At 46.4% G+C, this 8,174-nt stretch overlaps 1 pseudogene; it reads right to left on the bottom strand.

Annotated features, from left to right (window-relative positions):
• Positions 1–4,688: 4,688 nt before the first annotated feature.
• LOC134939525 (5S ribosomal RNA) lies at positions 4,689–4,807 on the bottom strand (annotated as a pseudogene).
• Between the last annotated feature and the right edge of the window lie 3,367 nt (positions 4,808–8,174).

The following is an 8,174-nucleotide window of genomic DNA, read 5'->3' as shown; positions in this document are numbered from 1 at the left end:
TATACAGACTAGGATGGGACACACTGACGCATATACAGACTAGGATGGGGCACACTGACGCATATACAGACTAGGAGGGAAGGGGGGCATACTGACGCATATACAGACTAGGATGGGGCACACTGACGCATATACAGACTAGGAGGGGAGGGGGGCACACTGACGCATACACAGACTAGGATGGGGCACACTGACGCATATACAGTCTAGGAGGGGAGGGGGGCACACTGACGCATATACAGACTAGGATGGGGCACACTGACACATATACAGACTAGGAGGGGAGGGGGGCACACTGACGCATATACAGACTAGGATGGGGCACACTGACGCATATACAGACTAGGAGGGGAGGGGGGCACACTGACGCATATACAGACTAGGATGGGGCACACTGACGCATATACAGACTAGGAGGGGAGGGGGGCACACTGATGCATATACAGACTAGGATGGGGCACACTGACGCATATACAGACTAGGAGGGGAGGGGGGCACACTGACGCATATACAGACTAGGAGGGGAGGGGGGCACACTGACGCATATACAGATTAGGATGGGGCACACTGACGCATATACAGACTAGGAGGGGAGGGGGGCACAATGATGCATATACAGACTAGGATGGGGCACACTGACGCATATACAGACTAGGATGGGGCACACTGACGCATATACAGACTAGGAGGGAAGGGGGGCACACTGATGCATATACAGACTAGGATGGGGCATACTGACGCATATACAGACTAGGAGGGGAGGGGGGGCACACTGACGCATATACAGACTAGGATGGGGCACACTGACACATATACAGACTAGGAGGGGAGGGGGGCACACTGACGCATATACAGACTAGGATGGGGCACACTGACGCATATACAGACTAGGAGGGGAGGGGGGCACACTGACGCATATACAGAGTAGGATGGGGCACACTGACGCATATACAGACTAGGAGGGGAGGGGGGCAGAATGATGCATATACAGACTAGGATGGGGCACACTGACGCATATACAGACTAGGATGGGGCACACTGACGCATATACAGACTAGGAGGGAAGGGGGGCACACTGATGCATATACAGACTAGGATGGGGCACACTGACGCATATACAGACTAGGAGGGGAGGGGGGCACACTGACGCATATACAGACTAGGATGGGGCACACCGACGCATATACAGACTAGGAGGGAAGGGGGGCACACTGATGCATATACAGACTAGGATGGGGCATACTGACGCATATACAGACTAGGAGGGGAGGGGGGGCACACTGACGCATATACAGACTAGGATGGGGCACACTGACACATATACAGACTAGGAGGGGAGGGGGGCACACTGACGCATATACAGACTAGGATGGGGCACACTGACGCATATACAGACTAGGAGGGGAGGGGGGCACACTGACGCATATACAGAGTAGGATGGGGCACACTGACGCATATACAGACTAGGAGGGGAGGGGGGCAGAATGATGCATATACAGACTAGGATGGGGCACACTGACGCATATACAGACTAGGATGGGGCACACTGACGCATATACAGACTAGGAGGGAAGGGGGGCACACTGATGCATATACAGACTAGGATGGGGCACACTGACGCATATACAGACTAGGAGGGGAGGGGGGCACACTGACGCATATACAGACTAGGATGGGGCACACCGACGCATATACAGACTAGGAAGAAAGGGGGGCACAGTAATGGATAGCTACACAGACTAGGAGGTGAGGGTCACACACTAATGCATGTAGTTTGAAGGACACACTCCTTTTCTGTGGCCATGTCCCCTTTTTAGGTGCACGCAACAGTAATCCCGTTTCATTTCCCATACCCCCACTTCAAAATTCCCACTTTGGCGACCACTGTATGTATGTGTGTATGGGTCTGTTGTTCTGCTCCTCTATTAAATGGTTGAAGGTAGGCACTATGACCTTCACGGAGATAGCCACACCCATGGCACAGGCAACACCCCCTATTTAGACCACCCTCACTACAACGCTTGCCAATGCACACTATAGGCCCTCCATACATTTCAGCTCCAGGCCCATGTGGACCTTAATCTGGCACTGGGTACATGATGTCTGTTCGGGAGATAAGTGAACATGCTGGGTGTAGCCCTTCATTAGCCAGCGCTGTAATGGGTATGCTGCATCACCAATGAGGTGGACAGGGATGACCACACCATGTACGATCACTGATTTCTGATAATAAAACATTAATATTTTCTCTTATGTCCTAGAGGATGCTGGGGACTCCGTAAGGACCATGGGGTATAGACGGGCTCCGCAGGAGATATGGGCACTATAAAGAACTTTAGAATGGGTGTGCACTGGCTCCTCCCTCTATGCCCCTCCTCCAGACCTCAGTTAGATCCTGTGCCCAGAGGAGATTAGGTGCATTACAGGGGAGCTCTCCTGAGTTTCTCTGATAAAGAATTTTGTTAGGTTTTTTTTATTTTCAGGGAGCACTGCTGGCAACAGGCTCCCTGCATCGTGGTACTGAGGAGAGAGAAGCAGACCTACTTAAGTGGAACGCAGGTCTCCCCTCGCTGTTCGTCCCAGAGCCGCGCCGCCGTCCTCCTCGCAGAGCCGGAAGATAGAAGCCTGGTGAGTATAAGAAGAAAAGAAGACTTCAAGGCGGCAGAAGACTTCAGATCTTCACTGAGGTAAGCGCGCAGCGGTAACGCTGCACGCCATTGCTCCCACACACTACACACACTAGCGGGTACTGATGGGTGCAGGGCGCTGGGGGGGGCGCCCTGGCCAGCAATAAAAACCTCTAATTCTGGCATTATAAGGTTAGACACTGCGGAGGCAGTAATTCTATAAATCCCCCGCCAGTTTTGTGATATTTTGAGCGGGACCGAAGCCCGCCGCTGGAGGGGGCGGAGCTTGGTCCCTCAGCACTAACCAGCGGTGACACAGGGCTGAAAAGAGGAGGGCGGGGCACTTGTAAGGCGCAGTGTGTGTATTAACACAGTGATTAAGATAAAAGCGCTATTATCTTGGAGATTATTTTCCAGTGTCAGTTGGCGCTGGGTGTGTGCTGGCATACTCTCTCTCTGTCTCTCCAAAGGACCTTATTGGGGAACTGTCTCCTTATAACTATATCCCTGTGTGTGTGGGGGTGTCGGTACGAGTGGGTCGGCATGTTTGATGCGGAAGCTCAGCTAAGGAGGAGGTGGAGCAGATGATTGTGGTGTCTCCGTCGGCAACGCCGACTCATGATTGGATGGACATGTGGAATGTTTTAAATGCAAATGTGACCTTATTACATAAAAGATTGGACAAAGCAGAGTCCAGAGAAAAAACTGGGAGTCAATCCACCGCTTCGACTGGGTCACCGGGCCCTTCTGGGTCTCAAAAACATCCCCTTTCCCAAATAGCAGACACTGATACCGACACGGATTCTGACTCCAGTGTCGACTACGATGATGCGAGGTTACACCCAAGGGTGGCCAAAAGTATTCATTATATGATTATTGCAATAAAAGATGTTTTGCATATCACAGATGACACCTCGGTCCCTGACAGCATATGGAGGTTTTGCCATACAAAGGTGAAGTTTTATTTGGGGAAGGTCTCGCGGACCTGGTTGCCACAGCTACCGTGGGTAAATCTACCTTTTTGCCTTTTGTTCCCACACAGCAAAAGAAAACTCCACAATATCAGATGCAGTCCTTTCGGTCACATAAGTCCAGAAGAGGTCGGGGCTCATCTTTCCTCGCCATAGGTAAGGGTAGAGGAAAGAGAGCACCTGCTCCAGCTAGTTCCCAGGAGCAGAAGTCCTCCCCGGCTTCTACTAAATCCACCGCATGACGCTGGGGCTCCACTGAGGGATTCCGCACCGGTGGGGGCACGTCTTCGACTCTTCAGCCAGGTCTGGGTTCTGTCAGACGTGGATCCTTGGGCGATGGATATTGTATCCCAAGGCTACAAACCGGAATTCGAAGATGTGCCCCCTCGACTATTTTTCAAGTCGGCCTTGCCAGCTTCTTCCCCACAGAGGGAAGTAGTGTTAGCTGCAATTCAAAAGCTGTGTCAACAGCAAGTGATTGTCAAGGTTCCCCTAGTCCAACAGGGGAAAGAGTACTATTCGACCCTGTTCGTGGTCCCGAAGCCGGATGGTTCGGTCAGACCCATTTTAAATCTAAAATCCCTAAACCTGTACTTGAAAAATTCCAACGACTCGACTATCATGCAACAAGGGAGAAAAGAAGACTCTTTTGTGGGTGCACTCTTGAATAATTTGTAGTATTGAGAATGAGATAGTTAAAAATATTCAATTTTTATTCATGTCATAAAATAAAACATAAAGTAGTTGGACACATATTAAAGAGAAAAACACACATAAAAGTAATAAGTCAATAGTGCCAATAAATATTGGATAGGAATTGTGAGCTGTACGGGTTGAATCACGTTTACAATCAAACAATAAGTCCACAAATTTGACTCCAAGGTCTGCCTGCGACAGAGAGATATATGATATGAGCTGTACACAAGTTACAATTGCTTCAATTAGTAGTGAATGGACAATTCTCAATACAGCTATTGGAGATTGGTATGTCAGATTACTATTTGTCTAGGAGGAGAGGGAAAAGAGAAGAATATGATACGAAAGATGAATCTGCTGTCAGCGTTAGACATAGAGCATGAATGCCCGAAAGTTTCTACTACACCGAGTATTCCTCAAAAGTCTCCTATTTGAGTACTGACTCAGCCCAACACTGATTAACTTCCAAGATCGGTTGGGTTCGGGCGTTTCCAGTGTGGTATGATAGTAGGAAAAGATATATACCGATAACCTTGTGCTCTAGAATCACTGGATTATTGGAAAAGATTGCCTTCTCCTACTTTATTATTGTATCTTGGTAATTACAAATATCCAGCCTTATATTCTCCTGTGCGGTATACCCCCCTATATACAATTGTATTTATGTGCTGAGCTTAATCTCAGCTTTCCATACCTTGCACGGCGCATCTATGTTACTTACTATCAGGATCTCTTTCCTATATATAACCTTTTTTTCCTAGTAGTTGGATTCTTTTTTACATTAAACAGACTACACCCCTTTTCTCTAATAATAATGACAACATTTTCATTAAAATCAGAACTCATTTCCAAATGTGGAAACCTAGAAGAATTCGGTGACATTTTCTCCGATACTTTTCAGAACTCAAATATTCCCAAAGATTGGAGATCTGATCTATCAAAACTTCAGAAAAAATTACAAAAAAGGATCAGGCTCACCTGGGATATTACAACTTTAGAGAATTACCACAAGAATAAATTGTCCCCCAGAGGGCTACGACCACGTATTTTTCCATCCTTCCCTTTGGCCACTGAAAATCTCAAGGCGGAATGGGAAGCCACCTTACTGAAATGCTCCCATGAATTAACTCTGATACTGATTAAACACGACAACTTGGTCCTAGACCAGGTTGAAAAGAGCATTGAAGAATTGGGTATCAATTTGGAAACTTGGGAGAAGGATGTAACCTTTCAAAATACCTTTGATAAATATAAAAAGGATTTAGACATTTATGAGACCAACATTATAGAAAGGAAACGCAACAAATTTTTGAGAGACAAAACCGACTTCTCCCAAGGAAACATATTCAGGTGGAATTCACAAACCCCACGGGTCAGAGGGGGATTGATCAGAGAAGAAATAAGCTCCTCTGAAGTAGAATCCTCCTATAGTGAAGACTCATCCGCGGAACACCTAGAAGGAGGAGCACAATCATCTAGACGTAACATCAGCGATGATCCTTTTTTAGGGAGAGGCCAGCGTCCCAGAGGAAGAAGCAAGTATCGAGGCCGACAAGAAGAGGGGGGACGAAACTCAGACAGAAACAAACGCGAATGGGATCCCCCAAGGTCCTCCAAATACCCTGTACGTCAGACCAGGAAACGATAGCCACAGACAAATTACAAATCATTAATCTTAGCACGAGGATCCTTACTGAGGACCAGTTGGAGGTCCTGAGCAAGGGCTTGTCCTTTTCACCCACACTACCATTCAACAGGTTTGCATGGGAAAAGGACTTGAGACTCTTCGGTCGAAAACTTTTGTTGAAAAATTTTTTTGCTAAATCATCCTCAAACGATATGAGCGACATCCCTCTCTCTACCAATACAGGACCCATAACTAGATCACCTTCCCTGGAAGACCCAAGTACATTCTTGGCATCCAACCCATCCTTATCTGAGCAAGATTTATTAGCCATTCAAATGTTGGAAGAACTTCACAGGGAATCATCAATTGATATGTCGCCCATGCATAAGACCAGACCCTCTTGCAAATTAAAGTCAACCTTTTCCCCCCCTGACACTAATAGCCCAGAGATCAGGGTCTTCCTAGACCTGGTATCGAGGGAATTTGATGAGATCCAAAATAACTCCAAGAGGAGATGCCTAACCAAGAATCTCAAATTTAGAGAAAGACAAGCATTAAAAGAGATAAAATCATGGACTGATATCATCATTAAACCCTCTGACAAGGGGGGCAATATCGTATTATGGCCTATCGAGATGTACGAGGAAGAAGTGCGGAGACAACTTCTGGATACATCTTGTTACCTGAAATTACCACTCAACCCAACAACACGTTTTCACAAGCAATACATGCACCTGATCAACGAAGCATCCGCCCTTGGAACCATCACACAACAAGAGACCAAATATCTTACAGTCTCCAATCCCAGAGTTCCCACGTTTTACCTATTACCAAAAATACACAATAACATCAATAAACCTCCCGGTAGACCCATTGTCTCGGGCAATGGGGGACTTTTGGAAACACCCAGTAAGTTTCTAGACTTACACCTCAGAGACCATGTAATGACCCTACCCTCTTATCTAAGAGATACTTCAGACCTCTTACGGAAGATACATGACATCTGTCTGGATAAGGGTTGTATCTTGGTTACCCTGGATGTAGAGGCTCTGTATAGCAGCATCTCACACCAACAAGGGGTGCAAGCCACTAAGTTCTTCCTGGACATAGAAGAGAAAAATCAGTTCAATGATTTTCTTTGTGAGCTATTAAGCTTTGTATTGAACACCAACTTTTTCACATTTGGCGACCAGTTCTTCCAACAAATTCGAGGCACAGCCATGGGGGCAGCTTGTGCCCCCACGTATGCCAACTTGTTTCTTGGCTGGTGGGAACAAACAATTGTATTCAGCGAAGCCAACCAGCAATATACACAACACATCATGAACTGGCTAAGATTCATTGATGATATTTTTGTAATTTGGGACGGTGATGAGAAAATGCTGTTGGAATTTATAACTATCCTCAATACCAACAACCTTAACATCTTCTTGACCCACACTATAAGTAAACAGACAATATCCTTTCTGGACTTGAACATCTACAAAACAACCAATGGGACTTTGGCCACAGAGCTCTTTCGCAAGGATACTGCTACTAGTACTAACAGCATTCTATACCAGACAAGCTCACATTTTCCGCCAACCATTGAGAACATCCCCAAAGGGGAATTTCTACGTCTAAGGTGAAATTGTACGGAAGACGCAGTATACAAACAAAAAAGCCGCGAGCTGATGTCACGCTTACAAGCCAGAGGCTATAGCAAGCGTTCCTTAAAGAGAGCTCAACATTCTGTCCTCAAAACTAAAAGGGAATCCTTGATCTTCCAAGACAAAACAACCAAAAATACAATTGAAGATTCCAAGATCAGGTTTATAGGCACCTTTTGTCCCGAATGGCGGCTATTAAAAGATGCAATTCAAAAACACTTACTGGTTCTCCATCTAGACTCAGAATTATCACCCCTTTTAGATTCCACTCTACAAATCAGTTGGAGAAGATCCAACAACATTAAGGATGTACTCGTTCAGAGCCATTTCTCACGTGAACCGATCAAATCCAGAAATGTGACGGGATCCTACCCTTGCGGTCAATGTAAAGCTTGCCCACAGATTCTAATTACAGACAAAGTGAAGGACAGACAGGGACAGGACATCCCCATACGACATTACTTTAATTGTGATACACAAGGAGTGGTCTACTGTCTAACTTGCAGTTGCAACCAACGTTATGTGGGCATGACCACAAGGAAGTTTAAAACCAGGATCCTTGAACATATGAGGTCCATCAGAAATGCAACATCAGATTTGTCGA

Source organism: Pseudophryne corroboree, chromosome 1 (assembly GCF_028390025.1).
Source record: "Pseudophryne corroboree isolate aPseCor3 chromosome 1, aPseCor3.hap2, whole genome shotgun sequence".
Lineage (NCBI taxonomy): Eukaryota > Metazoa > Chordata > Amphibia > Anura > Myobatrachidae > Pseudophryne > Pseudophryne corroboree.
Note: the sequence above shows the minus strand (reverse complement) of the source record. Positions and strands in the feature narration are given on the sequence as shown.